The sequence below is a fragment of the Oncorhynchus gorbuscha genome, linkage group LG01, assembly GCF_021184085.1.
Source record: "Oncorhynchus gorbuscha isolate QuinsamMale2020 ecotype Even-year linkage group LG01, OgorEven_v1.0, whole genome shotgun sequence".
Lineage (NCBI taxonomy): Eukaryota > Metazoa > Chordata > Actinopteri > Salmoniformes > Salmonidae > Oncorhynchus > Oncorhynchus gorbuscha.
This window is the reverse complement of record NC_060173.1, coordinates 54487718-54503193: the sequence shown is the minus strand read 5'-3', so window position 1 is coordinate 54503193 and position 15476 is coordinate 54487718. Positions and strand designations below refer to the sequence as shown.

The window sequence follows — 15476 nt, the reverse complement described above, 5'->3', positions numbered from 1 at the left end:
AGGTGAAGCTTGATGAGAGAATGCCAAGAGTGTGCAAAGCTGTCAAGGCAAATATATTTAGATTTGTTTAACACTTTTTTGGTTACTACATGATTCCATTTGTGTTATTTCATAGTTTTGATGTCTTCACTATTAGTTTTACAATGTAGAAAATACAAAAAATAAAATAAAAACCCTTGAATGAGTAGGTGTGTCCATACTTTTGACTGGTACTCTAGGTCTAGAATGGGACGCAAAGTCCCGTCCCTTTTCGGAACCAGGAAATACCAGCCGTCCTGGATCTCCGACATAGGAACCACTTGGATTGCCTGCTCCTGGAGAAGGGAGGATATTTCCTCCCTCAAAACAGGCGCTTAGGCCTCGGGAACAGTTGACGTGATAACGCAGCAGAAGGGCGTGTGTCTGGATGTGGAGAAGGGAAACTAAATTGAACAACTAACACAGGAGACAACACTTGACACCCATGAACATTGTGGAACTTGGAGCTGAAACTGTTCATGAACCAAGGTTTTCCTAAAGCCCGGCCTACTCTGGGTACTCAGGGCTCTGGCGATCAGTGACGTAGCCCGATTGACAGTGCCACTTGTGGGTACTGTTGTCACAACAAACCTCACTCAATTTAGGTGATAAGATGTGTTCTGGTAACTATCTGGAACCCAGGGCTGGACTGCACAAAAATAGACTTCATCATCGAGGTTACCCTACCGACCAGTCATAGGTTCAGGCAACAAAGCGCCTTGTAACCTAGCTAGGAAAGGGGCAGACAGCTCTTAAAAACAGACCCATTCTGTGGTAACAGACAGGGGGTGATTTGTTATTGAATGTAATTACCAGGAATGAAAAGCATTTTGGGGTGAGCTGTGGGTTAATAGCATGGTCAGGTCAAGATTCTAGTAAGGACGACAAACACGCAAATGAACTTCCCCGAGATGGTTTCTGACAGTTTGTGCAGAAGTTCTTTGTTTGTGCAAACCCACAGTTTCATCAGCCGTCCGGGTGGCTGGTCTCATACAAACCCATGGGTGAAGAAGCCGGATGTGGAGGTCCTGGGCTGGAGTGGTTACACGTGGTCTGCGCTTGTGAGGGCAGTTGGAAGTACTGCCAAATTATATAAAAGGAGGCAGCCTATGGTAAAGAAATTAACATTACATTTTTTGGCAACAGCTCTGGTGGACATTCTTGCAGTCAGCATGCCAATTGCACGCTCCCTCAACTTGATACATATGTGGCATTGTGTTGTGTGACAAAACTGCACATTTTAGAGTGGCCTTTATTGCCCCCAGCACAAGGTGCACCTGTGTAATTATTGTGCCATTTAATCCGCTTCTTGATATGCCACACCTGTCAGGTGGATGGATTATCTTGGCAAAGGAGAAATGCTCACTAACAAGGATGTAAACAAATTTGTGCAAAACATTTGAGAGAAATCATCTTTGTGTGCCTATGAAAAATTTTGGGGATGTTGTATATCAGCTCATAAAAATGGCACCGGAAGAAATGGCAGCAGTATTACGGGCACCCAACCAATTGTGCTATTATGTGTTTTTTCCCGCGTTATTTGTAACTTATTGTAACATAATGTTTCTGCAACCGTATCTTACGTCAAAAAAGAGCTTCTGGATATCAGGACAGGGATCACTCACCTCGGATTAGACAAAGATTTTTTATACAACAAGGAGGACGCACAAGACATTCTCCGAACACCCCACAGGGTTGACATCCCCGTTATTTGCAAGAGGAAGCGACAAAGATGACAAAGAGTCGGTGCCTGGTCAGGACCCGGAGAAGGCGAGTGGGAAAGCTGCCGTTAGAAGAGGAGTATATTGTGATAAATTGCAGGCCACACTACTTGCCTAGAGAGTTTTCAGCTATACTTCTCGTGGCTGTTTATTTATGTCTATCAACATGTTAAATGTGCAACCAGAGGGGAAAACATTTCTACATCACCTTTGCTCCACAGACAGAGACGGGTACAAAGCTCTCGCTCGCCCTCCATTTGGTAAATCCGACCACAACTCTATCCTCCTGATTCCTGCTTACAAGCAAAATTAAAGCAGGAAGCACCAGTGACTCGGTCTATACAAAAAGTGGTCAGATGAAGCAGATGCTAAACTACAGGACTGTTTTGCTATCACAGACTGGAACATGTTCCGGGATTCTTCCGATGGCATTAAGGAGTACACCACATCAGTCACTGGCTTTATCAATAAGTGCATCGAGGACATTCCTCCCAGTGACTGTACGCACATACCCCAACCAGAAGCCATGGGTTACAGGCAACATCAACACTGAGCTAAAGGGTAGAGCTGCCGCTTTCAAGCTTACAAGAAATCCTGCTATGCCCTGCGACGAACCATCAAACAGGCAAAGAGTCAATGCAGGGCTAAAATTCAATCATACTACACCGGCTCCGACACTCGTCTTATGCGGCAGGGCTTGCAAACTATTACAGACGACAAAGGGAAGCACAGCCGCGAGCTGCCCAGTGACACGAGCCTACCAGATGAGCTAAATCACTTCTATGCTCGCTTCGAGGAAAGTAACACTGAGGCATGCATGAGAGCATCAGCTGTTCCGGACGACTGTGATCATGCTCTCCGTGGCCGATGTGAGTAAGACCTTTAACTTCTCGGTGACAGGGGGCAGTATTTTCACGTACGGATGAAATGCAAGCCCAAATTCAACTGCCTGCTACTCATCCCCAGAAGATAAGACATGGATAGTATTAGTAGATGTGGATAGAAACCACTCTGAAGTTTGTAAAACTGTTTGAATCATGTCTATGAGTATAACAGGACTTATGTAGCAGGCGAAACCCAGAGGAAAAACCATTCAGAATTATTATTAGTCACTCTTTTCAATGGGTTTTCATTGGGAATCCAGATTTCTAAGGGATCTTCTTGCAGTTCCAATCGCTTCCAATGGATGTCAGAAATTGATTGAGGTTTTTCCTTTGTGCAATGAAGAAGTAGCATCAGTTTGTTTTCTTCCTGTATTGAACACTTTAAAAATACCGAAAGTTGTATAAAAAAAGTAGTTTGAAATGTTTTGGCAAAGTTACAGGTAACTTTTGAGATATTTTGTAGTCATGTTGCGCAAGTTGGAACCAGTGTTTTTCTGGATCAAACACACCAAATAAATTGACATTTTGGATATATATGGATGGAATTAATTGAACAAAAGGACCATTTGTCATGTTCATGGGACATGTTGGAGTGCCAACAGAAGAAGCTCGTCAAAGGTAAGGCATGATTTATATTTTTATTTCTGCATTTTGTGTTTTGCCTGCAGGGTTGAAATATGTTCCCTCGCTTTGTTTACCATCCTCAGATAATAGCATCGTTTGCTTTCGCCAAAAAGCCTTTTTTGGAATCTGACATGTTGGCTGGATTCACAACATGTGTCGCTTTAAGTTGGTATCTTACATGTGTGATTTCATGAAAGTTTGATTTTATAGTAATTTATTTTTATTTGTCGCTCTGCATTTTCTCTGGCTTTCGGCCAAGAGGGACGCTAGCGTCCCACATATCCCAGATAGGTTAAACACGTCAACATACACAAGGCTGCGGGGCCAGACGGATTACCAGGACGTGTGCTCCAGGCATGTGCTGACCAACTGGCAGGTGTCTTCACTGACATTTTCAACATGTCCCTGATTGAGTCTGTAATACCAACAGGTTTCAAGCAGACCACCACAGTCCCTGTACCCAAGAACACAAAGGCAACCTGCCTAAAAGACTACAGACCGGTAGCACTCACGTCCATAACCATGAAGTGCCTTGAAAGGTTGGTAATTAGAGGTCGACCGATTATGATTTTTCAACGCCGATACAGATTATTGGAGGACCAAAAAAGCCGATACCGATTAATTGGCCGATTTTTTAATTTTATTTTTTTGTTTGTAATAATGACAATTACAACAATACTGAAATAACACTTATTTTAACTTAATATAAAACATCGATAAAATCTATTTAGCCTCAAATAAATAATGAAACATGTTCAAATTAGGATGCTCTCAATGTTGTAAGAAAGCTAACGTTTAAGTTCCTTGCTCAGAACATGAGAACATATGAAAGCTGGTGGTTCCTTTTAACATGAGTCTTCAATATTCCCAGGTATGAAGTTTTAGGTTGTAGTTATTATAGGAATTATAGGACTATTTCTGTCTATGCCATTTGTATTTCATTAACCTTTGACTATTGGATGTTCTTATAGGCCCTTTAGTATTGCCAGTATAGCTTCCGTCCCTCTCCTCGATCCTACCTGGGCTCGAACCAGGAAAATATCAACAACAGCCACCCTCGAAGCAGCGTTACCCATGCAGAGCAAGGGGAACAACCACTCCAAGTCTCCGAGCGAGTGACTATTGAAACGCTATTAGCGTGCACCCCGCTAACTAGCTAGCCATTTCACATCGGTTACACCAGCCTAATCTCGGGAGTTGATAGGCTTTAAGTCATAAATAGCACAATGCTTGAAGCACAGAGACGAGCTGCTGGCAAAATTTGAATGAATGCTTACGAGCCTGCTGGTGCTTAATTATAACGTAATACCAGACTTAATTATAACATAATACCAGACATAAATACGGGCCTTTGGTCATTAAGATGGTCGAATCCGGAAACGATCATATCGAAAACAAAACGTTTATTCTTTCAGTGAAATACGGAACCGTTATGTATTTTATCTAATGGGTGGCATCATTAAGTCTAAATATTCCTGTTACATTGCACAACCTTCAATGTTATGCCATAATTACGTAAAAGTCTGGCAAATTGGGCGGCCCAAACTGTTGCATATACACAGACTCTGCGTGCAATGAACGCAAGAGAAGTGACAATTTCCCATGGTTAAGATTGCCTGCTAACCTGGATTTATTTTAGCTAAATATGCAGGTTAAAAAATATATACTTCTGTGTATTGATTTTAAGAAAGGCATGGATGTTTATGGTTAGGTACACATTGGAGCAACGACAGTCCTTTTTCACGAATACGCGCCGCATCGATTATATGCAACGCAGGACACGCTAGATAAACTAGTAATATCATCAACCATGTGTAGTTAACTAGTGAATATGACTGATTGATTGCTTTTTGTAAGATAAGTTTAATGCTAGCTAGCAAATTACCTTGGCTTACTGCATTCGCGTAACAGGCAGGCTCCTGGTGGAATGCAATGTAATCAGGTGGTTAGAGCGTTGGACTAGTTAACTGTAAGGTTGCAAGATTGAATCCCCGAGCTGACAAGGTAAAAATCTGTCTTTCTGCCCCTGAACAAGGCAGTTAACCTGTTGAGTGTAGGGGGCAGTATTTTGATGTTTGGATGAAAAACGTATCCAAATTAAACTGCCTATTTCTCAGGCTCAGAAGCTAGAATATGCATATGAGATTAGGATAGAAAACACTAAAGTTTCCAAAACTGTCAAAATTATTGTCTGTGAACATAACTGATATTGCAGGCGAAAACATGAGGAAAATCCAAAAAGGAAGTGCCTTCTATTTTGAAAGCTCCCTATTCCATTGCATGCCTTCCCTCCATTTAAAGGGATATCAACCAGATTCCTTTTCCTATTGCTTCCACGTGGTCTGAACAGTTTTAGACATAGTTTCAGGCTTTTATTCTGAAAAATGAGTGAGAAAGATCACATCGCATCAGTGGATGGCTGGGTGCCCAGCAGCGTTTTACATGCGCCAACAGAGTGGAGCAGACATTTTCTCTCTCACTCCTATTGAAAAAGCAAAGGTCCGGTTGAAATATTATCGATTATATATTGAAAAACAACCTGAGGATTGTTTATAAAAAACATTTGATATGTTTCTACGAACTTTACGGATACTACTTGCTCTGCGATGTCGTGACCGCTCGAGCCTGTGGATTTCTGAACAGAACACGCCAACCAAATGGAGGTATTGTGTAACTGGGAGTCTCGTGAGTGCAAACATCCGAAGATCATAAAAGGTAAGCGATTCATTTTATTGCTTTTCTGACTTTTGTGACCAATCTACTTTGCTGCTAGCTGTTTGTAATGTTTTGTCAGCTGAGAGAGATGTCCTTACATAAACGCTTGGTACTCTTTCACCGAAAAGCTTTTTTGAAATCTGATACGCCAGGTGGATTAACAACAAGCTACGCTGTGTTTTGCTATATTGCACTTGTGATTTCATGAAAATTAAATATTTTTAGTAATTTAATTTGAATTTGGCGCTCTGCAACTCAGAGGATGTTGACAAAAATGATCCCGCTAACGGAATGGGTGCATCAAGAAGTTAACCCACCGTTCCTAGGCAGTCATTGAAAATAAGAATGTGTTCTTAACTGATTTGCCTAGTTAAATAAAGGTGTAAAAAACTATATATATTTTTTTACATTTTTAAATATATGCCAGATCGATGTCCAAAAATAACTATTTCCGATTGTTATGAAAACTTGAAATCGTCCCTAATTAAATCAGCCAAACCGATCAATCGGTCGACCTCTTGTACATATACTACCTCAATCAGCCTGACTAACCGGTGTCTGCATGCAGCCTCGCTACTGTATATAGCCTGTCTTTTTACTCTTGTTTTATTTCTTTACTTACCTATAGTTCACCTAATACCTCTTTTGCACTATTGGTTAGAGCCTGTAAGTAAGCATTTCACGTTCGGGTCTACTAAACCTGTTGTATTCAGCGCACGTGACAAATAAACTTTGCTTTGATTTGATGAAACATGGTACCAACACTTTACATGTTTTGTAAATGTTTTGGTTCAATGTACAATAAACATAACATTTATTAACATCATCCAGTATAACTTAAGAGTGAGATAAAATTAGATCTTTGGAAACAAGTGCTTTCATAAATGCAAGGCGCGGGCCTCGTTTCACAGGAGCATTGTAAAATATGCTTACTCAATGAAGAATACTTAACGAATTTGAATTACTTACATATTGAATTTTATTGTCCTACATCAATTTAATAATTTCTTAATTTTGTGGGTGCCTAGAGTGGCCTTTTTCCACTGCTGTGGTACTGAATCACAGCAGAAATGGGGTGTGGGGCGGGCAGGCCCTGGAGTTCCTAGACAGACATGTTTTATTATTTATTAGACCAAATTAAAATGTTCATGCCTAAGTTCAATTAAATGAGAGGCATAGATTGTATTTGAAAACAGCTGTTTTGTTATGTATTAATTAAAATGTCCTATAGGACAGGTCATTCGCAAATTATATTATAGAAATATATTTTGAAGTTTTCTGTTTATGCGACTTGTTCTTCTGGGCTACATTAAAAAATATATATATATTAATTTGTTATATACAGCAGAGATGAAAATCCAACAGGAAATGTTTTGCTTTTCATGAACCCTTTTGCGTTGGTATAAGAACATCATTATAGTTTATTACAACTTTACAGGCTAATTTCTATTCTGTTATGGTGAATTACAATAATAGAAATGTGATTTTGAGCACAGTCGGTGGCCAAACGTATGCGTTACACACCCAATGCATTTGGATGTCCCGTCAATTTCTCAAATGTCCTGTAAATCAAAATCTTGCCAGTCACGTTGTCCGGAACCACATGTTCCTAACCGAAAACCTGACAGAGAGTACCGACTGAAAGGGAACTTGTGTTTACGCCAACGACAAATCCGTTGTCTTCTGAATTGGGATTTTTGTTCTCCGCATGCACGAGAGTAAATAAAACAACTCGGAAATGACATTCGCAGAGCAATGACTAAAATCCAAGTTCACAAAAGCATCCATTTTCCTGGTTCCGTGGCTCAACAATTAATAGACAGTGAGAACCAGGAAACCAGCGAGTCTGTCCGAGGCCTTGTTACAGCCGTCCAGTCCGATTGATTTCCGGGCCAAGAGAACAATTACAGCGGGAGCTGTTGCAGTACTCACCACCTGGCAGTGTGACTGGTCTCCAATCTCTCCGACTCCCTGCAAGACAGGACAAGCAGAGCCCATTAGGCGTACATGAGATTCCCCACCACCACAAATGGGACTTTCAGCATGTTTAAGTTATCCCAATGTTGGAAATCCACCAAAGCAACTGAGCCAAAGTCACTTGTAAGGTGACAGTAATACAGCGATGCCATACTGAAGTCTGTCATGTTAAACATGAGTGGACAACCTGCAGGACAATTCACAACCAAATGTGGGTTAACCAAAAATAAATTCTCATGTATGGTTGTGGTCATAACAGACAATAATATCACGTATAACAGTCCATCGGTAGCAGTGGGTCACAATACTAGCCCTTGGCTCCTTTCGGTTTCCCTACTTCTGATCTATACCACCTGTACAATCCAGTACCCATGCTTCCTAATGACAAAGATTGGTTTGAAACCTACTAGTGTGAAACGTAATCAGGAAATCTCACATAGTTCATTAGGTGGGCTACAGTTACTTTCCATGAAGGTATTTTCTTTATAGAGGTTGATTTTATGAAGCTAGAAAAGCTGAGTAAGTAAGTGTAATTTAAAGCTTGAGTCACTTCATAACAATTCCAGTGGCCATTCTACAGTATTGAGACTGTCCTACAGACCAGCAGCAGAACAAACAAAAAAAACCATTACTTAGCTTACAATTGGGGGTATAATTTCTATCAAATTTCGCTTTCACAGGATCTAAGTAATCTCTACGTAATCTAATGTTCAGAAAATAATAGATTACAAGACCATTTAAGCAGGTAGCCTTTATCAGAGTAACGGCGTGCGGTTCAGTCTAGTAATTAACCTGCCGAGCTGAGACGCACAGAACGACAGCCACCTCATCTCCTACCCTGTCAGTGCCAACAGAGCAACCTCGCTCTCTTCCATTCAACACGATTTCACATCATTTATGCTAGAGATAGAAGATTACAACCTCACAGTATTGTTTTATGGTTTGGGGTTATTTTTAAAGCCAGCATTGGGGATTGATCTAAATACACATGCACACAAAAAGGCCTAGGCCTACATACACCCACACAAAAGGGACAATCCACTTTTGTTCAGTTCTGTGAAGCGTAAGGATTTGGAACCTTTATGATGCCTTGATGAGGACCTCATCGTACTTTTCCTAGTTAAATAAGGTTACCTTGTAAATAAACTGTACTGCATAGACACATGACCTTACACAAACATCCTAAATGGCCCTCACTTTGGCCATTTTAAAGCATTTTGGGGGGCAAACAGTAAGCTACATTTTTCATAATGATTAATATGGCGTGCAGTCTATAAAATTACTCCGTGAGCTAGTTGATTCGTTTTCATAACATAAGGGCCCAAACTCCTCTATAGCACTATTTGGCCCGGCTTTGCACAATGCCATGCTACCAGTTGCATTGTCTTTTTCTGTCTGAAATAGATAACAGCGACTTCTCTTATTGGCTTGTTTTAATACCACTATCTAGTTACACTGCTTTCAAGGCGCAGTCTCTTTGGATCTGAATAAGTTAGGTAGGTAGCTAGCTAGCCGGTTAGGTAAACTTCAGGCACCATCATCACATACCATTGAGCGCTAGGCCTAGGTAAGATGTGTATCAAAATATAAATTTACCTAAGACATTTTAAATTATGGGTTTCGAATTGTAATGTTTCCATACTGAGCTAACATGTTATTATATAATATTTTATACTAACAGTATTTCAGCGTCAACAAAACAAGTGTTTTATAACTTTCATTTATAAGAGTACAAATAGCTAGCCATCTTGCGCACGTTTAATTCGACTTCGTTAGCCAGGTAACGTTAGCTAGAAATGGCTTGTTACATAGCTAGTTGGTGCAAACTAGAGAGAACAACATCACGTTGTTAGCCAATGGGATGGAGTCAGACTTTAATAGTTAAATTTCACGATTTTAAAACTCGTTTCAGAAATAAGCTATCACCAACTACAAAAAAATGTATACATAGACATCCACGTCAACTAGCTAACGTTAGCTAGCCTCTTCGCAAGCTAAAATAACCGGCTAGTACAGGTCGAGCTTTCACAGCAGCCAATCACTACAAGAGCAAGCTAGCTAGCTCGCTACATAAAACTGTCAACCCTAAATGTACGTTAGAAAACAAGCTAGCTGTCAATCTAGGTAGCTAAGTAATTATAAAATAAAATAAAAACACCGGTAGCATAAAATTAAGAAAAATATTTTTGGGATAGCTTCAAATATAAAATTGGACTAAATTATCACAAATAGGCACGCGCTGGTGGTTACAAGTTAGAATCAACCCCTTTCTAGCTAGCCATGTCCGCTGCCCTCCAATAGCAGGGCACTTCGCTAGCTAGAGTATCATCCAACTCCTATCATAAGAAATAGCTATGAACAAAAAATAGTATCCTTCAAGCCATCTTGCCTATAATAACACACGACGATTTACGGATATAGGGATCAAATGCATTTGAAAACAATGAAAGTTTCTAAACAATGAAAATGAAACTTCAAATGATAATAAAAGATCCCAACGTGCACTTACCCTCCACTCTACTCAGCAGCAGTCCTTCTCTCCTCAGAAATTTATTAAATAAATATTTACAAAACAGCCCAATACCTCTCTACCGAATATCCGATACAATTATGATGTAAATATTAAAATACCCTCCATTGATTAGAGTCTGAGATCTCCGTAGTATATTTTTATTTGTTTAAATAAAATTTGTCCAAAAAGAGAGAAACTGAGATACAAAACAAGAACTCTTCTTCAATCTCATTCACCACAGCCTGAGCACAACCGTTATCAATGCGCTCAAGAGAAGGGAGAAGAAGGGGTAGGAAAACTATTTTTAAATGTAACAATTGTAGCCGTTGTACGCCAAATCGATTGATTCATTAATGGTATATCGTTGAAGTTATTAATTTTGAGTCGATATTCGTCACAAGGTGAAACGAAAATGTGTTTGAAAAGCGAACTATTTTTTTGTCACGGTGCTGCGAATTTATTTCACTTTGCCTAAGGAACATGGGTACTACGCCTTCCATTGCCTAGGGAAAAAACCCGGATGTAAACTCAGTGAAACTCATCTGGAGAGAAGTAGCACTCGGTTCATAGAAATACGCGGAGCAATTTGTTGCTGTTTTGACTTGCCACGGTCCCAATCCTGCGCATTTACCCTATTTTGTCCTTATTGTCGATTGATGAAAAAGTACCAATTACTTTCGTCTCTTTTTCATAGCTAGTCAATCTGCATTCATTTTCAGTGTTGAATGGGCGTTCGACATAATAAAACGGTTATGCCAAGTATCAAAAATGCATGAAGAACCGCTGCATATGATTTCTGGTGACGGCTGCTGTGAATATGAGGCGTGGGCAAGCGCCCTTTACAAGTGCGCCATGTTTTTATTATAATTTGAGAATAGTTGTTTATGATACAGTGCCTTCCGAAAGTATTCACACCCCTTTCACTTTTTCTACATATTGTTGTGTTACAGCCTGGATTTAAAATAGATTACATTTAGGGTTTTTTCAAGCTGGCCTATGCACAATACCCCACAATACAAATTAATACAAAATGAAAAGCTGAAATGTCTTGAGTCAATAAGAATTCAAGCCCTTTGTTATGCAAGCCTAAATACGTTCAAGAGTAAACATCTGTTTAATAAGTTGCATGGACTCACTCTGTGTGCAATAATAGTGTTAAACATGATTTTTGAATGACTACCCCATCTCTGTACCCCATACATACAGACAATTGTAAGGGCCCTCATTTGAGAAGTAAATTTCAATCACAGATTTAATCACAAAGACCAGGGAGGTTTTCCAATGCCTCAAAAAGAAGGGCACCTATTGGTAGATGGGTAAAAAAAGCACACATTGAATACCCCTTTGATCATGGTCAAGTTATTAATTACGCTTTTGGTGGTGTATCAATACACCCTGTCACTACAAAGATAAAGGCATCCTTATGAACTCAGTTGCCGGAGAGGAAGGAAACCACTCAGGGTTTTCACCATTTGTGACCAGGAGACCCATGAAGCTGAGCACAATTGGCCCAGTGTTGTCCTGGTTATGGGAGGGTTTGGCCTCCCGGGATGTCCTTGTTCCATTGTGCTCTAGCGACTCCTTGTGGCAGGCCGGGCGCATACACGCTGAGTTCGGTCACAAGTTTTAAGGTGTTTCCTCCAACACCATTTATTTTTCAACCTTTACCTAGGCAAGTCAGTTAAGAACAAATTCATATTTACAATGACAGCCAACCCCGGCCAAACCATAACCCGGACGACATTGGACCAATTGTACACCGCCCTATGGGACTCCCAATCACGGCTGGTTGTGATACAGCCTGGAATTGAACCAGGGTCTGTAGTGACGCCTCTAGCACTGAGATGCAGTGCCTTAGACCGCTGGTTCAGTGCTTTCCACCAGACACCAGGAGATTAATTCACCTTTCAGCAGGATAATAACCAAAAATACAAGGCCAAATCTACACTGCAAGTGCTTGCCAAGAAGACAATGAATGTTCCTGTGGCCCGAGTTACAGTTTTGACTTAAATCTACTTGAAAATCTATGGCAAGACCTGAAAATTGGTTGTGTAAAAATGACCAATAGGCAAGAATTATAGGCAAATGTGGCACAATCCAGGTGTGGAAAGCTCTTAGAAACCTATCCTGAAAGACTCAGCTGTAATCGCTGCCAAAGGTGCTTCAACAAAGTATTGACTCAGGGGTGTGAATAATTATGTAAATTAGATATCTGTATTTAATTTTCAATAAATATGGCCAAATTTCTAAAAACATGTTTTCACTTTGTCATTATGAGATATTGTGCATAGATGGGTGAGGGAAAACAATATTTAATTCAGCCTGTAACACAACAACATGTGGATTAAGTCAAGGGGTATGAATACTTTCTGAAGGCACTGTATGTCAAGCTATATATATATATATATATATATATGTGTGAAGCATAATGAAATATTCTTATAGATCACTACAATGGTATAACTAAAGTGGATTGTAACAGAATGTATCAAAAACTGATAGATTCCATACTAGGCTTATACAATATACACGTTTAGGATACAGGATGAGTTACAGTAGAAACAAACTCATAATGTAGATCTCCACACTGATATTACACTGTTATATCCTCTCATGCATGTAATAAGATTGGTTTGTTCCTTCATGAGTTGAAAATATCTATGCAATGGTAATATTACAAAAGGTTTGAGCTTGTTGGCAATGAAGGAAGTGTTGAGGTTGAGAGGCGATTCAGCAATACTTGGAGGACAAATGGAATTAAATTAAAAGCTTCTTTATTGCAAAGAGAAGAACGATAGTTACTAGGAATTGTAACTCCAGTCATATGAGTAGATAGGGAGGCTTCGCTCCTATTGGTTTACCCTGCTGCAGCAGCAGCAGCAGCATTGCCTGAGATAATTAATTATGCACACACCTTGAGGGTATGAGAGTACAGGTGCCCCAATATATTGAGGCTATTTCCCCTCAATCTCCCTCCCCAAAAAATATTTTCAACGAGAGTCCTGAGATCGGGCAGGGGTCGAAGCCCTATGGGCCTCCACTTTTCTCATATAACTGGAGTTACAATTCCGAGTAAGTATCGTTATGCAGTACCAGTCAAAAGTTTGGACACACCTACTCATTCAAGTGTTTTTTATTTGTATTATTTTCTACATTGTAGAGTAATAGTGAAGACATCAAAAATATGAACTAACATATATGGAATCATGTCGTAACCAAAAAAAGTGTTAAACAAATCCAAATATATTTTATATTTGAGGATCTTCAAAGTAGACACCTTTTGCCTTAATGACAGCTTTGCACACTCCTGGCGTTCTCTGCACACTCCTGGCGTTCTCAACTTCACCTGGAATGCTTTTCCAACAGTATTGAAGGAGTTCCCACATATGCTGAGCATCTACGGTCCAACTCATCTCGCATCATCTCAATTGGGTTGATGTTGGGTGATTGTAGAGGCCAGGTCATCTGATGCAGCACTCCATCACTCTCCTTATTGGTCAAATAGCCCTTACACAGACAGGAGGTGTGGTGGGTCATTGTCCTGTTGAAAATCAAATGATAGTGGGACTAAGTGCATACCAGATGGGATGGCGTATTGCTGCAGAATGCTATGGTACCATGCTGGTTAAGTGTGCCTTGAATTCTAAATAAATCAGACAGTGTCACCAGCAAAGCACCCCCACACATCCTCCTCCATGCTTCGCAGTGGGAACTACACATACAGAGATCATCCATTCACCTATTCTGCGTCTCACAAAGACACAACAGTTGGAACTAAAAATCGCAAATTTGGACTCATCAGACCAAAGGATTGGTCTAATGTCCATTGCTTGTGTTTCTTGGCCCAAGCAAGTCTCTTCTTATTGGTGTCCTTTAGTAATGTTTTCTTTGCAGCAATTTGACCACGAAGGCCTGATTCGTGCAGTCTCCTCTGAACAGTTGATGTTGAGATTGTTATGCAGGTGAATGAGGACCCAAAAGCGACTTGGCGAAAACAGAGTCTTTATTCCAGTAAAGGATAAAAGCAATACTCCTGGACAATCTGAGCAGAAAACAAAACATGAAAAAACTTAAATCCACTCGTAGTGACGAGGACAGACTGGAGACTCGACCATTAACTGCAGGTTGCCTCGGGAAGGCACCGACCGTAGCAGACTCAGACACCTGCTCACACGCAGCATCTGAAGGAGACAAGACACGACAGGGCGAGACAAAGACACAGCACAGCGAACATCATACAAGGATCCGACAGGACAGAAACGGAAAACAAGGGGAGAAATAGGGACTCTAATCAGAGGACAAGATAGGGAACAGGTGTGAAAAGACTAAATGAGTGAGTAGGAGAATGAGGAACAGCTGGGAGCAGGAACGGAACGATAGAGAGAGGAGAGAGAGGGAGGGGGGAGAGAGAGGGAAAGAAAAAGGGAACGAACCTAATAAGACCAGCAGGGGGAAACGAACAGAAGGGAAAGCATAATGACAAGACAATATAAGACAAAACATGACAGTACCCCCCCACTCACCGAGCGCCTCCTGGCGCACTCGAGGAGGAATCCTGGCGGCAACGGAGGAAATCATCAATCAGCGAACGGTCCAGCACGTCCCGAGATGGAACCCAACTCCTCTCCTCAGGACCGTAACCCTCCCAATCCACTAAGTATTGGTGACCACGTCCCCGAGAACGCATGTCCATGATCCTACGTACCTTGTAAATAGGTGCGCCCTCGACAAGGACGGGGGGGGGGACGAACGGGGTGCGAAGAAAGGGCTTGACACAGGAGACATGGAAGACAGGATGGACGCGACGAAGATGTCGCGGAAGAAGCAGTCGCACAGCGACAGGATTGACGACCTGGGAGACACGGAACGGACCAATGAACCGCGGAGTCAACTTACGAGAAGCTGTCGTAAGGGGAAGGTTACGAGTGGAAAGCCACACTCTCTGGCCGCAACAATACCTAGGACTCTTAATCCTACGTTTATTGGCGGCTCTCACAGTCTGCGCCCTGTAACGGCAAAGTGCAG

General features: G+C 41.0%; 1 protein-coding gene across 6 annotated transcripts in view; it reads right to left on the bottom strand.

The window, feature by feature from the left end:
- phf21ab (PHD finger protein 21Ab) overlaps window positions 1-10687 on the bottom strand; it is a 76230-nt gene extending 65543 nt beyond the window's left edge. For all 6 annotated transcript variants that reach the window (XM_046356704.1, XM_046356721.1, XM_046356677.1 and 3 more), the window contains exons 1-2: window positions 10449-10687; window positions 7895-7933 (exon numbers count right to left, since the gene is read on the bottom strand). The gene's annotated coding sequence lies outside the window, so the exon portion shown is untranslated. The remainder of the gene's footprint in view (window positions 1-7894; window positions 7934-10448) is intronic.
- Between the last annotated feature and the right edge of the window lie 4789 nt (window positions 10688-15476).